Raw genomic sequence first — 17,471 nt, forward strand, 5'->3', positions numbered from 1 at the left:
CTCGATACCTCTCCACAGGGTGTCACGAAGCGAGATCATGTGACACAGTTTTTGGTGATCCCCCCATCGTGTGGGGACATTAAGCTGAGCGGCCGCCCTTGATACTGTTCAAGAACAAGGTGTTACCACCTCTCCCTTCTCTCATCACTGTCATCATCAAACACAAACATAACACTATCCTATACACCTATCCATTACACTTACATTCCACAAAAACACATACGACATATGTCACATATCGATATGGAAACGTGCCATTTCACGCCAACGACGAACACCCGTGGGTTACCCAGTCAAAAATGCCATACAGCATTTATATATGAAGGCCATGTTGGCTGATGCGACAAGACCAGATCAGTCAATCATCCGGACTGTTCCCCTTGACACTACTGAAAAGGTTGATGCCCTTATGAGAAAGTACAAGTTTGTCTAGCCTTCAGCAGATACCTCTCTATTGTGGTTGCACCTAAAGGCACAGTCTGCTTTTGGCAGTCACAGCGGACAGTCACGCAAGCATGTATCTGTTCTTTACTTCCCGGTACTATGAGGTTCTTGGGTGTGTTCGTTTCGTGAATGTTTTGCGTTCGTGATTATGCGTGACAAGTATTGTTTACGTGTATCTTCAGTATTTCAATAATGTAAAGTTAACGTACAGTTGCAGTGGCAACAAACGCCAGAAACAATGCCGTAAAATGTGAATTTTCGAAGGACAACAAGCAGCCAGTACTCTCTGAAATCCAGCAACATGTAACTATCTATCTCAGACTTACTAGAGATTAAGTATACAATTCAATAGTACCGAGTCTATGATTTATTTTAAAATTTTTTCTAACCTAATTTACGAACGAGTTGTTCGGGACTGCTCAGAAAATTCTGAAATGGTACTAACTTGCGGACATACGGCCAAGTTTTTTGTCAGTGCGGTAGAAGCCAATTTGAATAATATGAGTGTGTTAAATGTACTACCAATCGAAGTGACAAACGATGTAATAAGACAAAAATTACAACCTTATGGTGACATTCGTGTCATTCGAAACGCAGTATGGGCTGTCTACTGTTTTCCCCGTTCACAATGGTATACAATGAGTGAAAATCGAGGTAAAAAGCCAATGCCATTAGTGATAAACATAGAGGGCTATCAGGCCTATGTAACGTATTTGGGACAACTCCCAGCGAGTTTCATATGGGATCAACCCGACCATGTTAACAGGACTGGCCAAGATGAAAATATCCTACGGAAAGTAATGTTACGAAACTTCAGCCTCCACTTTATGATCTGGTTGCGAAAACCATACCTAGGTAGGTTCAGATGTAGACAATATCGTCCCAGCTGGAAACAATGAGGACGCTTTTCGTGACCCCACTAATGCAATGCGTTTATCACAGCACAGTCAAGGAAGCAGTGTTTCAAACGAGTAGCCACCGTCACCAGCAAGCTGCTTGTAGAGAAACGAACTGACACTGATAACAGGAAAACGGCTCCAGCAGAAACTGCTGAGAATCCGTCTAGCCGCATAGCTAAGGCTAACAGAGCAGGTAACACAAGCAGTCTTAAAACACCAAATCATGAGCCACATGACGCTCCAGACTCAAGTGGGAGCGTGGGTTGCCAAAGTGCAAAAGCCATTCTCACTACTTCCTAGATGGAGGCAAATCAAGCCGTAGCACTGCATCCAGAATCCGTAGGAAACTCTAAAGTGTGGAAGAATATTCATTTCACAGAAACAGTCACAGAGCAAGTTCAGTTATCAGAGTAGCTAGAAATGGAAACATCTTAAACCCACGATGTATGACTGCATATTGACACACACAACCAACAATCTGAAAGGAAGATATCAGGGAGTAGCACTGAAGAAGCGACCGCGCGGGGTAGTCGCCCTGTTTAGGCGCCTTGTCACGGTTTGATTAAGTAGTGGGTAGGACTAGGTACCGATGACCTCAGCACTTCCCTTACCACAAATTTCCACTGAAGAAGCGCACGAATATACAGGGTGAGTCACCTAACATTACCGCTATATATTTCGTAAACCACATCAAATACTGACGAATCGATTCCACAGACCGAACGTGAGGAGAGGGGTTAGTGTAATTGGTTAATACAAACCATTAAAAAATGCACGGAAGTATGTTTTTTAACACAAACCTACGTTTTTTTAAATGGAACCCCGTTAGTTTTGTTAGCACATCTGAACATATAAACAAATACGTAATCAGTGCCGTTTGTTGCATTGTAAAATGTTAATTACATCCGGAGATATTGTAACCTAAAATTGACGCTTGAGTACCACTCCTCCGCTGTTCGATCGTGTGTATCGGAGAGCACCGAATTACGTAGGGATCCAAAGGGAACGGTGATGGACCTTAGGTACAGAAGAGACTGGAACAGCACAATACGTCCACATGCTAACACCTTTTTATTGGTCTTTTTCACTGACGCACATGTACATTACCATGAGGGGTGAGGTACACGTACACACATGGTTTCCGTTTTCAATTACGGAATAGAATAGATTGTGTCCCGACATGTCAGGCCAATAGATGTTCAATGTAGTGGCCATCATTTGCTGCACACAATTGCAATCTCTGGCGTAATGAATGTCGTACACGCCGCAGTACATCTGGTGTAATGTCGCCGCAGGCTGCCACAATACGTTGTTTCATATCCTCTGGTTCAAAATGGTTCAAATGGCTCTGAGCACTATGGGACTTAACAGCTGTGGTCATCAGTCCCCTAGAACTTAGAACTACTTAAACCTAACTTACCGAAGGACATCACACATATCCATGCCCGAGACAGGATTCGAACCTGCGACCGTAGCAGTCGCGCGGCATGTCCTCTGGGGTGGTAGGCACACAACGGTACACATTCTCCTTTAACGTACCCCACAGAAAGAAGTCCAGAGGTGTAAGATCAGGAGAACGGGCTGGCCAATTTATGCGTCCTCCACGTCCTATTAAACGCCCGTCGAACATCCTGTCAAGGGTCAGCCTAGTGTTAATTGTGGAATGTGCAGGTGCACCATCATGCTGATACCACATACGTCGACGCGTTTCCAGTGGGACATTTTCGAGCAACGTTGGCAGATCATTCTGTAGAACCGCAATGTATGTTGCAGCTGTTTGGACCCCTGCAATGAAGTGAGGACCAATGAGGTGCTCGCCAATGATTCCGTACCATACATTTACAGTCCACGGTCGCTGTTGCTCTACCTCTCTGAGCCAGCGAGGATTGTCCACGGACCAGTAATGCATGTTCCGTAGATTCACTGTCCCGTGGTTTGTGAAACCCGCTTCATCGGTAAACAGGTAGAACTGCAACGCATTCTCTGTTAATGCCCATTGACAGAATTGCACTCGATGATTAAAGTCATCACTATGTAATTGCTGATGTAGCGACACATGAAACGGGTGAAAGCGGTGACGATGCAGTATGCGCATGACACTACTTTGACTCAGTCCACCGTCTCTCGCAATGTCCCGTGTACTCATGTGTGGGTTCATGGCAACAGCAGCTAATACACCAACTGCACCCGCTTCTCCTGTGACGGGCCTGTTACGGACCCGTTTGCGTGCTACGACCATACCTGTTGCATACAGTTCGCAGTAGATGTTTTGCAATATGCAGCACGTTGGATGCTCTCTGTCCGGGTACCGTTCTGCATACACCCTGCAGGCTTCAGCTGCATTTCGTCGACACTCGCCATAGATGAGTATCATCTCCGCCTTTTCAGAGTTCGAATACACCATGGTCACAGTTCCTACAACACTACACTATCACAGACGTCTGGTAACACTGTGTACTACAGTTGGTCTGCGTGCGGCGACGAATGCAGAATAACAATAGCAGCAAGCGCTACATGCGCACACTACGACAGCTAGACCAAACCACAACAGTGCACTACAGCCACACTCGTAAACACGGTCGTCATCGTAAACATGTCCCTGCAGATGCTGCTCGCCGACCGTGGCCCGTGTTTGTTACAACACGCAACTGAACGCCGGAGGTTTCAATATCTCCGAATGTAATTAACATTTTACAATTCAACAAACGGCACTGATTACGTATTTGTTTACATGTTCAGATGCGCTAACAAAACTAACGTGGTTCCATTTAAAAAAAGGTAGGTTTGTGTTAAGAAACATACTTCCGTGCATTTTTGTATGATTTGTATTAAACAATTACACTAGCCCCTCTCCTCACGTTCGGTGTGTGGAATCGGTTCATCAGTATTTGATGTGGTTTACGAAATATATACCGCAGGTACATAAGAGTACTGGCACGCCTCGGCCGGCGCTAGAAAGCAGGAAAACAACGCCGCGTCACAGCTGCCGCCTCTGGCCTTCCATTCGCCGATTTCCACCACTCACGAGTAGTAATGCGAACACCAATCAAAAGGTCGGGTTTCCACCAGTGAAGAGAAATAATAAAAACACCAATAACGAACTTCTACTGCCCTCCCCTTCATCTTTAACAACCTACCAGAATTAGATAACAGCCACGTCTGCAGGTATGTAAGAAACGAAGTTTTCTCATTCAGCAATAAAAAACAAAACACATAGAAGAAGGTCACTTGCAACAGTGACAGAAAAATCGCAAGATTTACATACTGAAAATACGGTCACAAACCTAGAAAAAATTTATTGACTAAGTTGTGGAGACCTAATACCTTTCTACCACAAACCAAAAGCATGCACTACCATAACAATAAGCGTAAGAACGCCACGCTACTGACTTGAACAAATTATTTTTTGAGATTATGGTTTATGCTTAAAATTCCCGATGAAGATGTTACCTAGTTCCGGTTTCCTATAAACCTGTTATTTCAGTCCATAGATTCCGAACTAAACGTCGATTATGATGTGAGACCTTAACTTTTCCCAGCGAATTGATGTTCAAATAACTTACGGGTTTGCTGCCGGATGACGTCGTCGACCACCGCCTATATTTCGACAGGCGCACACCCTGCCATTCTCAAGGCACAACTGCAAGGAGGAAGCAACGTGCAAGGGAATTTAATCCCTCGGTTCACAGAGAAGAAACAAGAAAGATACCACACACAGAACAAGTAACCTCAGAGTCAACACAGAACCAAAGATAACCAACATCAGAAATATCGATAGTGACTAATAATCAGCAAGTGAGGCAGCACTAATTCTGTCCCTCTGTTTCTTGATGAGAGACAGAGCCGGATTCCAAGCAGCATTTCAACAAAATCCACCATCTCTGTTTATAAGGTTGCTTGATGGTTTGACTTGAACAGCTTCCTTAATAACACTATCCCAAGAGCTGGATGTGCAAGTCAGAATCTCTGTATTGTTGTATTCCGTTGTATTGAACATAAGCGTCACACACGCTTACAACAGCCGAGCACATCCGCTATTGCAGAACATTGCCTTGACACTGGTCATCCTATGGAATACAACATCACGGAGATTCTGGCTTGCACGTCCAGCTATTGGGATACTGTCATTAAGGAAGCTGTTGAAATGAAACTATCAAGCAACGTTATAAACAGAGATGGTGCATTTTGTTGAAATGCTGCTTGGAATCCGGCTCTGTCTCTGATCAGAAAACAGAGGGACAGAATTAGTGCTACCTCACCTGTTGATTAATAGTAACTATCGATATTTCTGATGTTGGTTATCTTTGGTTGTGTGTTGACTCTGCTGTGGTTACTTGTCGTGTGTGTGGTATCTTCCTCGTTTCTCCTCTGTGAACTGAGGTATTAAATTCCATGCGCGTTGCTTCCTCCTTGCAGTTGTGCCTTGAGAATGGCAGGGTGTGCTCCTGTCGAAATATCGGAGGTGGTCGACGGCGTCACCCGGCAGCAAACCCGTAACTTATTTGAACAGCCGATAATCCTCAGTACGCCACAAACTCACCCTTTCTTGGACTAAACTCAGTTTCTCACAGCACGCATTCCGTCATCTTGCCCGAAGAAAATGAACTGATTTGAATTTCACCGATTGGCGTCCGAAGTCTGCACATGAGGACGACGAGATCGGCTACGACATCGCTCGTAGTGGCGCACTGATCTGGAAAGATCGGCCGTCTTTGGCCGATGTCGGTGGTCGGCGGAATCCAGCGATATCGATGCCACTGTGGCCACAGCCCGCCGTACAGCTTGCTCATTGTCAGGAAACGTAGTTGTGTGGAGTTACCACTGAAGCAATGAGTTTCGCCGTACGTTAACAACCGGTCGCTTGAAACGGCTGGTGGTATCGTGGAATGCTTCGTGCTAGGGCACTGCGGCGCCCTATCCCTACGGTAAATCACACCGCACACTTGTAACTGAATTCCACTGGTTGAAACGGGCGTCGCGATACGCCTATCTTCGCTGTGTTATCGTCCTCTGGGATAGACGCTCGTTGTGTACTGATCAATTGAGTGAGGGAGCTGCAACACGCAGACCCCTACCTGCAATCACATGAACTGGCAATCCACAGCAGTTGCGCGCGGTTTTGTTTTTCTGTTTAAACTAAATTTTGACTCGAGGTTTCTATCCTGATTACGCCCTGCGCCGGCGCGTGTGAGTGATAGCGCAAAGTTGTCACTCTTCTCCCAATCGCGTATGTGTAGGTCGTTGCACAGCGAGTATGCAACTACGCAGTGCTGCCAACTCACATCGCTCAGCGCGCAGCGCAGCTGGACCGCAAGCGGCACAGTCTCTGACTCACTCTGAGAAGCAGAGCTGTTGGTACCGCCACGTTTCGGCAGGCGGCGGGCGCGACCCCTGTTTGACACAACGGCAGGGCTGCCAACCCGGTACCTTTCTCGGCACTGCACGAAGGACGAGTGGTCTGCTCGCGGCGCAGTAATCGACTGCTGGTAGAGGAACGGTTGGCAGTGATGCATTGCGTCAGCTCGGCCGCGCTTAGCTGATCACAGACAAGGGACTGTGTGGCCGTGACGATACCAGGGCGACCTACTTTCCTCTCTCTTTTCATTTCCCCCACTCATCACAGCGCCATCAGCTGGATGCCATTACGTAACGGACGTAACGCCCTAGTCATCCAAATAGAAGGGAAACAGGTTGTGTGTCGGACGACAGCATAGGCGCCAAGGGTCGTGAACTGTTTCTCGAGACGGTATTCGTCACTATTACTCTACAGTTCACTTCTGCTGATAATGCAGCCCTAGCTGACACACACAGCGTATGGTCGCTCTGTGTGATATTTTTCTCAAGTCCCTCATTTAATTCGTGTTCATAGAACGAAATGCTTTTCGCAGGATACAGGTGCACATGTTGTGCAGGAACACACTGTGTCTTGAGGTTTCACAAGCTCCTTCGTTCTCGGTTCGTTTTTCTTCGAGTTAGGTGTTCAGTGACATATGCACCTTATAAGGACCTCCTTCTGCAACACGTGATTCCAGCTTTGCAAGAACGCAACTGTGTCCACGCCACTATTTTTATGCAGGATGGGACAACACCACTTGTCGCTTGCTAGGTGAAAGATTTCCTTCGAAAAAATTTTGGTAACGACTCCAGCATCTCTAGGCAATTGCAACATGTGGGGGCTTCTAGACTCCCCGACATAAATATATGTGACTTCTGATTGTGAGGGTATCTGAACTGTTCCTGATTTGAAGGATGACATGCAATGAGACATCGCTCTGATTACACCGGATTCGCTGCGAGCAGTTGTCCACTGTGCCACGTTGCAGAGGCAGCATGATGTTCAAATGGTAGACCAAATTGAACACTTGCTGTAACTTGCGATGATATCCTAACGAACGTACCAGAAACACCGTTAACATGTTTCTTATCGTTCCTCCCATTTTCCTGTACCTACATCACATTCTGGCTCCTTACAGCGCCATACTTCCACCTGATGATACAAAATGGAAGTATTAAGTTTTTCACCGTGCTTCACGAGCGCACGAAATAATGAACATACCTACGATGTTTCAGCGTCCTGCAACGTATACAGGCCGCACTATTGCACTCGGAACACGTCAAACAACCCTGTCTCATTGCGCCCATATCTTTAATTACGAGTAATTCGAAACTGAAGTGTCCCAAATAACGCAGTCGCCTTTCAAAGTAAGTTAATATCGTTTCTAAAAATGGTTCAAATGGCTCTGAGCACTATGGGACTTAACTTCTAAGGTCATTAGTCCCCTAGAACTACTTAAACCTAACTAACCTAAGGACATCACACACATCCATGCCCGAGGCAGGATTCGAACCTGCGACCGTAGCGGCCGCGCGGTTCCAGACTGTAGCGCCGTTAACTGCTTGGCCACCACGGCCGGCAATATCGTTTCTTCAAACATATCTATATTAACGACACAACCTGTGAATGAACTAAACAAGTGGTTCTTAAGATGAAAGTCATTTTAAGATATGCTTCTAAATCTAAAGCGAAATATATATTTATATTCTTTGCATCTGAAGTGAAGGTTCGTTGCCTATTAGCATGTACGAGGGAGAGTTGGAAAATAAGTTTCCCCCCGTCAACTGTGGGGAGAGTTGTGTGATATGGGCGAAAGACGACACGGCAGGTGAACGCACACGTGCAAGACACCGACACACCACTGGGTAAAGGTTGACCGCGATCAAGCAGATGGTGCTGTCGCAGTGGCTGCGCAAAGCGGAGGCCAGCCGCTCGGTCTTTTCCCGGGCTGTGGAGAGAAGGTGCGTTTTGCAGTCGTGGTCAAAGGCGGAAGTGAGAGCTGTTATCCGCTGTGAGTGGGCACGTGGAGTACCAGGCACAGAAATTCATAACCGCCTTGTTGAGGGGTATGGGTCAAGTGTTATGTCGACACAAAATGGTGCGGGGATGGTGTCAGCAATGCAGTTATGGACGTCAGCAAGTGCAGGACATACCGAGACCTGGACGGACGCGCATGGCCACTAAAGATGCAAATTTCAGGAAGGTGGATGACGTGATTAAAGCGAACCGGCGTATCACCATCGATGGAGTAGCGGCAGAACTTGGAATCGGACATGAGCGGGCTCACAAGAGCATCCACGACATTCTGCGACAGAGGAAGGTGTCAGCACGATGGGTGTGCCCCCTCCCCCCCTAGTGACCCCGACACACATGGAACAACGCATGGCGTTCAGCCTGGAACAGCTCGTGCGTTACCATGTATCTGGCAATGACCTTCTGTTTCGGATTGTGACGGGGGATGAAACGTGGGTCCACCATTACACGCTCGAATCGAAGGCCGCATTCATGGAGTGGAAACATCCTTCATTACCTGTCCGAAAGAAGTTCAAAAGCACTCCATCTCCAGGTAAAGTGCTACTCACAGTTTTCTGGAACGCCAAAGGAGTTTTGCTGCTTGCTTTTTGGATGATGCAACCATCAATGCTGCCCAGTACTGTGGGACTCTGCTACTCTGTCGAAATTGAAAGAGGTGATTCGGAAAAAGAGGCCTGGCCTTTTCAGATCTGACGTTCTGCTGTTGGATGACAATGCAAGACCTCACACGGCGACGGCAACGCAAAACCATATTGCAACTCTTGGTTGGGAGCGCCTACACCACCCCCCTTACAGTCCGGATCTCGCACCAGGTGACTTCCATCTATTTCCTGCTATGAAGAAGACTCACAGCAGAAGGCGCTTTGGCAGCAATGCTGACGTCAAACAAGCCGTTCAACACTTATTCCGTATGCAACGCCCTGATTTTTTTTTCCTGGACGGCGTTTTGAAGCTTATAAAGCGGTACGACAAATGTCTCAATGTACTTGGAAATTATATAGAAAAACGAAGATATGTCTTATCTTTAATGTGTCAGTCTCTTTTTTTTTTCCTTTCACACACAACTCTCAACACAGTCGACAGGGAAAACTTATTTTCCAACTCCCCCTCATATACTGCAGTTTGCGAGGCCTATTCCGAAAGTAAGGAACGATCAGTCATGAGATGGAAACCACAGTAAAACTCAATATTGTTTTATTTTCAACAGTTAGCTACACTTTCCAGCTTCTTATCTACGTAGTTGCCTCTCCGACTTAGCCTTTTGTCGTAGTGTTGTGCCAACTTTCCAACACCCTCGTCACAGAAGGCTGCCGTCTGTGCTTTCCCCCAATTCTCTGCACTGATCTGCAATTCGTTGTCAATGCGAAAATGTCTTCAGAGACAGCTGTTAGAGATGAAGCTCGAGGGGAGCCAAGTCCAGGCCGTGTAGTGGGTGATCAAACACTTACCATCGAAAACGGTGTGGGAGTGATCCCATAAGTCCTGCAGGTGCGGCCGAGAACTGTCATGAAGGAGGAAACGCATGACAGATATGTTATGTGGGTTGCTTGAAATCAGGCGAAATCCCTCGGTAGGGGCCCATACTTGGCGGGAGACACTGTTGTTCTAGGCATCGTTACGCGCTCTCTGCCTCCTCAGAAGTGAGAAGAGAGACGTGACGTTATCTACGGGCATACTGGAGACACTGCCCAACACATACGTGCAAAACCTTTATCGGATTTACACTGTGGTTTCCATTTTGTGGCCAATCGTTCTTTGCTTCCCAAATAGCCCTCGTATTATCGTAGACAGGTACTGCAAACATGACAATATCTTCCTATTTGCGCAACACAAAGTGTCGAGTTTTCAGAAAATAAATTTCATTTTTGAGTTCTACATGGATTTGTTTTGACAGCAGAGACTCATATACAGTGTGACAGATACTGTATTTCAAGAATACTTATGTAAATGTTGTCCATTTTCTGCTGCTGTACACAGTAAATACACTTCCACAATTTTAATGTAATAAAGTTATATTTTTGTGTGTACCATTTGCAAGAACAAACCACTAGAGAGGGTGCAAAATTCTTAGTTTGCGTGAAGTAAGGAATTGTTCTGATTATGTGACGGTTACCTAAAAAACAACATGGCGGGAGATGCAGACGACAAGAATCTGCAGGGATGTGGGACATTCGAATAATATAAGAGGTCATTGACAAAAGTCGCAAATTGGGTATGTCTCTGGAGTGAGCATTCGAATACGAAGACCAGAAGTTTTGACCATGACGTAAGCCCATCATTCCCCAGATCGTGTGTATAGGAACGGCACAGTTTGCTTATAGAATGTCTTGCAGAATTCGAACGACATTACAACGCTAGTGCAAACATATATTATTTAAAAGTAACGTAGGTTTTTATTTATCTTTTATAGACATGTTATCAGTTTGCAATGGATATCTGGAAAGAGCTTGGCTTAAAGCCTTGCAGCGTGAAACACATGGTCATTTCACTTATTTGCGACAAGAATCACAGCTCAAAAGCTACTATGTTTTGTTATGAGAAAAAGATATCGATTGTACCTGTTGGTCTTGAAGTTTTCTGCTGCACCTGGTAGTATTGCCAAATCTCCATCCTAATAAATTATGCCGCGATGGCTTTGCGAAGTCAACTTCATAGTCTGTCAGCGCCACTACAAGTGGGCCAGAAAACTTTGAATTTGGAGCTGATCTGGAACAAATTAACTATTCATACCGAACTCGGGTCGATTATTTTTTCCGATTTTTCTATATTTATTTTTCTGTCAAGGCAAGCACACACTGTCAGTTAACATTCTAACGTATTTACTCGCTCATTCAATGCACAAGTATCCACTACACCAGAATAAAATTAATATCAGATGAAAAATACAAAGATTTGAGGGGCCACGTGGGGTAGCCATTCGGTTTAGGGCATCTTGTCACGGTCTGCGCAGCTCCCTCCGCCGGAGGTTGGAGTCCTCCATTGGGCACGGGTGTGTGTGTGTCGTCCATAGCGTAAGTTAGTTTCAGTTAGGTTACGTAATGTTTAAGCTTAGGGACTGATGACCTCAACAGTTTGGTCCCATGAGACCTTACCACAAATTTCCAAGTTTACTTGAGGGAATATACTACAAAATCAACTAACTTTGAAAAGTACATTTAACTCTCATATTGTAGACACTCTGACACAGAAGTGAAGTTTGCACAAATTTCTTACAATAAAATTGTAGCTTGAAAATGTTATATCACTTCTGGAGTGTAGCTTGCAAAATGAAATAACTAAGAGGCAGCAACAAATGAGAGCATATGGGAATGACACTCTTGTTGGTGTCTTATATACCAACATTCTGTTCCTCAAAACTACAATTCGTATTCAGTACACACACACATACGCACACACACACACACACACACACACACACACACACACAAACACAAACGGATGCGAATCGCCGTTGGTTTCTTCAAGGGATCAGCCTTGATCCCCACTTCTACAAGCGTCTCCAAATCGAAACATTCTTCTCTGAAGTTCTTTGAGCACATATTAAAGTAATTTTAAGGACGAAATTCCTCTGTTTCTGTTTTATGGTACCATAGTTTAAACCTTGATTTGTCCTTAAAGAAATGTTAATATCAATTCGGAGCTAAAAAATCACAGAACTGAACCAATAACTCTGGGAAGGAAAACAAATGGAATTAAAGTAAACTGCCTGGCTTTTGCGGATGAGTTTGCAAGGCTTTCAGAAAACCTGACAGAAGCAGTTGCTCAGATAAACCTTCTGGAAAAATAGTAAACAGAACTGCTCTCAAAATTTCAGCTGAAAAAACAAAATTCATGACAAACATAAAAAAGCGCCAAAATTCGTAGAAACACAAATAGGTAAAACAGAGCGAGTAGATAAATTTAAATATCTTGGAGAGACCATACAACAGAATGGAGTAGAAAAATCTGCAGTAGATATAAGAATTAACAAAACGGAAGGAGCATATGATTTGACCAAAAATATTTACGACAAGAAATGTATATCTAGAAAAACAAAACTAAAACACTACACCACAGTGGTACGACCAGAATGTTTAAGTGAATCTGAATCCCTAACGACAAACTATAAGAGGGACAAACTAGAGATACCCGAAAGAAGGATTATTAGAAAAATAATGGGTGCAATAAAAATTGCAGGTGGTTGAAAAATAAGAAGTAATGAGGAGATCTACAAAAATACAGAGAAAATATCTGAAGTAATGGCCAAACGAAGATAATCCTTTTTCAGACACCTCTACCGAATGGATGGAAATAGACTAACAAAACAAATATTCCCATATTTCTGGAAGAAGAAATCGACAATAGCATGGACTACAGAAGTAAGGAAAGATCTAGAAAGAAACAACATCAAAGAATCAGAAATAGCAGAAAAAAACCGTTTTAAAAATAAAATACTAAATTTGGAAGGCTTTCAAAGCTCACACACTAAGTTTATTTTCTTTCTCGTAAATACATGGTCACACAACACAAAAATATCACATGATATTGCACCTTCAGTAGAAAGTGTTTCGATGTTCTTCAAGTGCCTGTTACAGTAAAACTCGAGACGACATTAAGTAGATCCCTAACCGCCCATAGGGCTGTTGCCAGCTTTCAACTGCAAAGCGCTAAAGGCTGCAGGCGAAAACAGAACTGTGACATCTCTGGCGACTTCCCACAGAGACGTTTAGAAAATATACTTACGCTTGGTTGAGGTAGACCCAGCCCACTGCAACTGTCAGAGATCAACTTAAGCCGACCCAGTATAGAAAAAAAAGGGTTCAAATGGCTCTGAGCACTATGGGACTTAACTTCTGAGGTCATCAGTCCCCTAGAACTTAGAACTACTTAAACCTAACTAACATAAGCACATCACGCACATCCATGCCCGAGGCAGGATTCGAACCTGCGACCGTAGCGGTCGTGCGGTTCCAGACTGTAGCGCCTAGAACCGCTCGGCCACCTCGGCCGGCCCCAGTATAGTAAAACTACAATTATAAGTTCGTGGCACTTTTGTATAAAAAAGAACCACATCCTTCTTTCACGAATTTCTCTTTGCATTCCTAGCACGAACAGCAGTTCATAACTGCAATTACAGCTAAACAATTGCGTACAAACGGGGCAAGTATATGTAATAATTAAGTTTGGTTTTTGGCTAAATCGGAAATATACGACTCTATGACGTAATCAGGTGACAATCGCACCTCAGTACTGAGAACATGCGCAGTGGATAATGCTCTCTCCAGAGATATTTTTAATTGAGGTATAAAGCCTAGCAGTAGGTCATTGCTTCCGTTTATCTTCTGTTCTTCCCGTCCTCCTTGTGCTTATGGAATCTTCAGTTACTGTGAGTCAGCTGCTATTTTCCACAGTAACATCCAAATAGTAATGGTGCTACATTAGTGATGAAAGTAGCGATGAAAGTTTAGGGGGAGTGTCTGAGACATACGTTTGTGATGAGTCTGTGGCCCACTAGGTTGTGTCTGAAGAGGAAGCATATAACAGTAAGGAACTGAAAGCTTCAGTTAGTTCACCCAAACTTCTGGTAGAGGAAAAGTGGTTTTACTGCTAAAGTTCCTTAAAGGTGGCAGATTGCACATTGTGACTATCAACTTCAATAGTTGACACGACGTTGCTAGGACAGAAATGGGACAAGACACTAAGATATAACGAATAACATCGATTAAGAGTGCTTCACGCGTTAAGAGGGTATGTGATGTTGCTTCAGTGATAACAAGGTCGATCCAAATTTACAAAGATCTTGGCGGTATTAGCCAGTTGTCAGTATGACGTGCCAACTTCCATGCAGTGATTCGTTCGGTAGGATGCCATACATCCCTTGTATCCTCTCTCGGAGCGAGCTCTCCCACAACTATTATAACTAGCCCTTGATATGCTTGACAGAGACATTGGGGCAGAATTGGGGTCCAAGCTAGCCCCACACATGGTCTAGCATAGACAGATTTGGGGACGTTACTGGCCACGGATGTGCCTCAGCCTCACATACACTCCTGGAAATGGAAAAAAGAACACATTGACACCGGTGTGTCAGACCCACCATACTTGCTCCGGACACTGTGAGAGGGCTGTACAAGCAATGATCACACGCACGGCACAGCGGACACACCAGGAACCGCGGTGTTGGCCGTCGAATGGCGCTAGCTGCGCAGCATTTGTGCACCGCCGCCGTCAGTGTCAGCCAGTTTGCCGTGGCATACGGAGCTCCATCGCAGTCTTTAACACTGGTAGCATGCCGCAACAGCGTGGACGTGAACCGTATGTGCAGTTGACGGACTTTGAGCGAGGGCGTATAGTGGGCATGCGGGAGGCCGGGTGGACGTACCGCCGAATTGCTCAACACGTGGGGCGTGAGGTCTCCACAGTACATCGATGTTGTCGCCAGTGGTCGGCGGAAGGTGCACGTGCCCGTCGACCTGGGACCGGACCGCAGCGACGCACGGATGCACGCCAAGACCGTAGGATCCTACGCAGTGCCGCAGGGGACCGCACCGCCACTTCCCAGCAAATTAGGGACACTGTTGCTCCTGAGGTATCGGCGAGGACCATTCGCAACCGTCTCCATGAAGCTGGGCTACGGTCCCGCACACCGTTAGGCCGTCTTCCGCTCACGCCCCAACATCGTGCAGCCCGCCTCCAGTGGTGTCGCGACAGGCGTGAATGGAGGGACGAATGGAGACGTGTCGTCTTCAGCGATGAGAGTCGCTTCTGCCTTGGTGCCAATGATGGTCGTATGCGTGTTTGGCGCCGTGCAGGTGAGCGCCACAATCAGGACTGCATACGACCGAGGCACACAGGGCCAACACCCGGCATCATGGTGTGGGGAGCGATCTCCTACACTGGCCGTACACCACTGGTGATCGTCGAGGGGACACTGAATAGTGCACGGTACATCCAAACCGTCATCGAACCCATCGTTCTACCATTCCTAGACCGGCAAGGGAACTTGCTGTTCCAACAGGACAATGCACGTCCGCATGTATCCCGTGCCACCCAACGTGCTCTAGAAGGTGTAAGTCAACTACCCTGGCCAGCAAGATCTCCGGATCTGTCCCCCATTGAGCATGTTTGGGACTGGATGAAGCGTCGTCTCACGCGGTCTGCACGTCCAGCACGAACGCTGGTCCAACTGAGGCGCCAGGTGGAAATGGCATGGCAAGCCGTTCCACAGGACTACATCCAGCATCTCTACGATCGTCTCCATGGGGGAATAGCAGCCTGCATTGCTGCGAAAGGTGGATATACACTGTACTAGTGCCGACATTGTGCATGCTCTGTTGCCTGTGTCTATGTGCCTGTGGTTCTGTCGGTGTGATCATGTGATGTATCTGACCCCAGGAATGTGTCAATAAAGTTTCCCCTTCCTGAGACAATGAATTCACGGTGTTCTTATTTCAATTTCCAGGAGTGTAGATAGGTTGTAGAGGTTTGGATGACCACTGACCTGTTGAAAATTAGTACCGATATAATGCAGCGTGTGACGGAAAACATGAGGAGGCAGGGTGTTCGTGATGCATCACTGTGCGGTCAGAGTACCCTCAATCACTACCAGCTGTGGCCTGAAGTCATACCAGGTGTTGCCCCCCCGCCCCCGCCCCCCCCCCCCCCCCACCAATCCATGATGCCAGCACTAACACTACCGTGCCTCTCCAAAACACTGGGAGAAAGGGACCTCTCCGCACATCGTGACATATTCGCTGACATGTAGCTGGATAGTGAGCGGAATGGCAGTGTGGTTTGATAGACCGTGTAACCCATGGGAGCATCACAAGTTATAAGGGATCGTTGATCCCTTATTCAGTGTTATTGTGAACTCGTACATGTAACTAATGTACGCAAACATCCATTATAGAAGTCTAAGAACCGATAGGACTGTGTGGTTAATGTTGTTGCTCAATTGTTAAAGTGGCGGGAGAGAAATCAGTGAGGCAACAAATAACCGGTTGCCATGAGCAGATCATAAGCAAAGAGTAGTAATTACACGAACTGGGGAGGGAGTGTATTGTCTGCTTAGCATGACTATAAAAGAGAGTTGCATAGCAGGATATAAATGAAAGTTACAGCAGTGTTTGGATCAAACACGCTGCCTACTGTTGTACTGTATGTTGACTGGATCACGCCGTTGGGCAGGTGTGTGTATTATCAGAGTGGCGTGTGACAATTAATACTTGAATTTGTCCGGTGTATGTGGAGATTAAGAGTGGGTAAATATTAAGTGCCTCTCATTTGGTGTGCAAAAGCAATATATATCTCTCTAATTTGAAAACTTAACAATGTCTCCAAGTGTGATGCAACCTATAATTCAATAAATAGTCGTGTGGAAGGATAATACTATTGAAACACTTCTGTCGTCTGGCCAGTTATCACCAACCATTAGGCACAATAATAAACACAAAATTTAGGCTACTTTCATACATTTGACAATCAAAAATCAGCGGTGTTACAGAGTCCATAAATATTCTGTGGAAGCATGATAGTGAAAGATACAGTATTCAGTGTTTTTGCCAATGGCGTGAATGGCTTCAGAATATTTGGTGATGGAGGAAATGTTGACTGCATTGCCTTCAGATGCTATCCATATGCAAGGTATGAATGGACGCAAAAATTGGCTGTGGATCATGATTGAAGGCATGAGTGTTGCTTAAGTGGGTGGGTGGATCATCAGGGATAACAAGGGGGCGAGATTTTGCAGTCGTGAGTTGAGTAATCATTGTTAGATCCTA

The 17,471-nt window shown here is 45.6% G+C and overlaps 1 protein-coding gene across 1 annotated transcript in view; it reads right to left on the minus strand.

Annotated features, from left to right (window-relative positions):
- The window catches only part of LOC124711696 (UDP-glycosyltransferase UGT5-like), a 76,987-nt gene extending 70,287 nt beyond the window's left edge, over positions 1-6,700 (minus strand). The window contains exon 1 of the mRNA XM_047241897.1: positions 6,626-6,700. The gene's annotated coding sequence lies outside the window, so the exon portion shown is untranslated. The remainder of the gene's footprint in view (positions 1-6,625) is intronic.
- Positions 6,701-17,471: the final 10,771 nt, after the last annotated feature.

The sequence above is a fragment of the Schistocerca piceifrons genome, chromosome 8 (genome assembly GCF_021461385.2).
Source record: "Schistocerca piceifrons isolate TAMUIC-IGC-003096 chromosome 8, iqSchPice1.1, whole genome shotgun sequence".
Lineage (NCBI taxonomy): Eukaryota > Metazoa > Arthropoda > Insecta > Orthoptera > Acrididae > Schistocerca > Schistocerca piceifrons.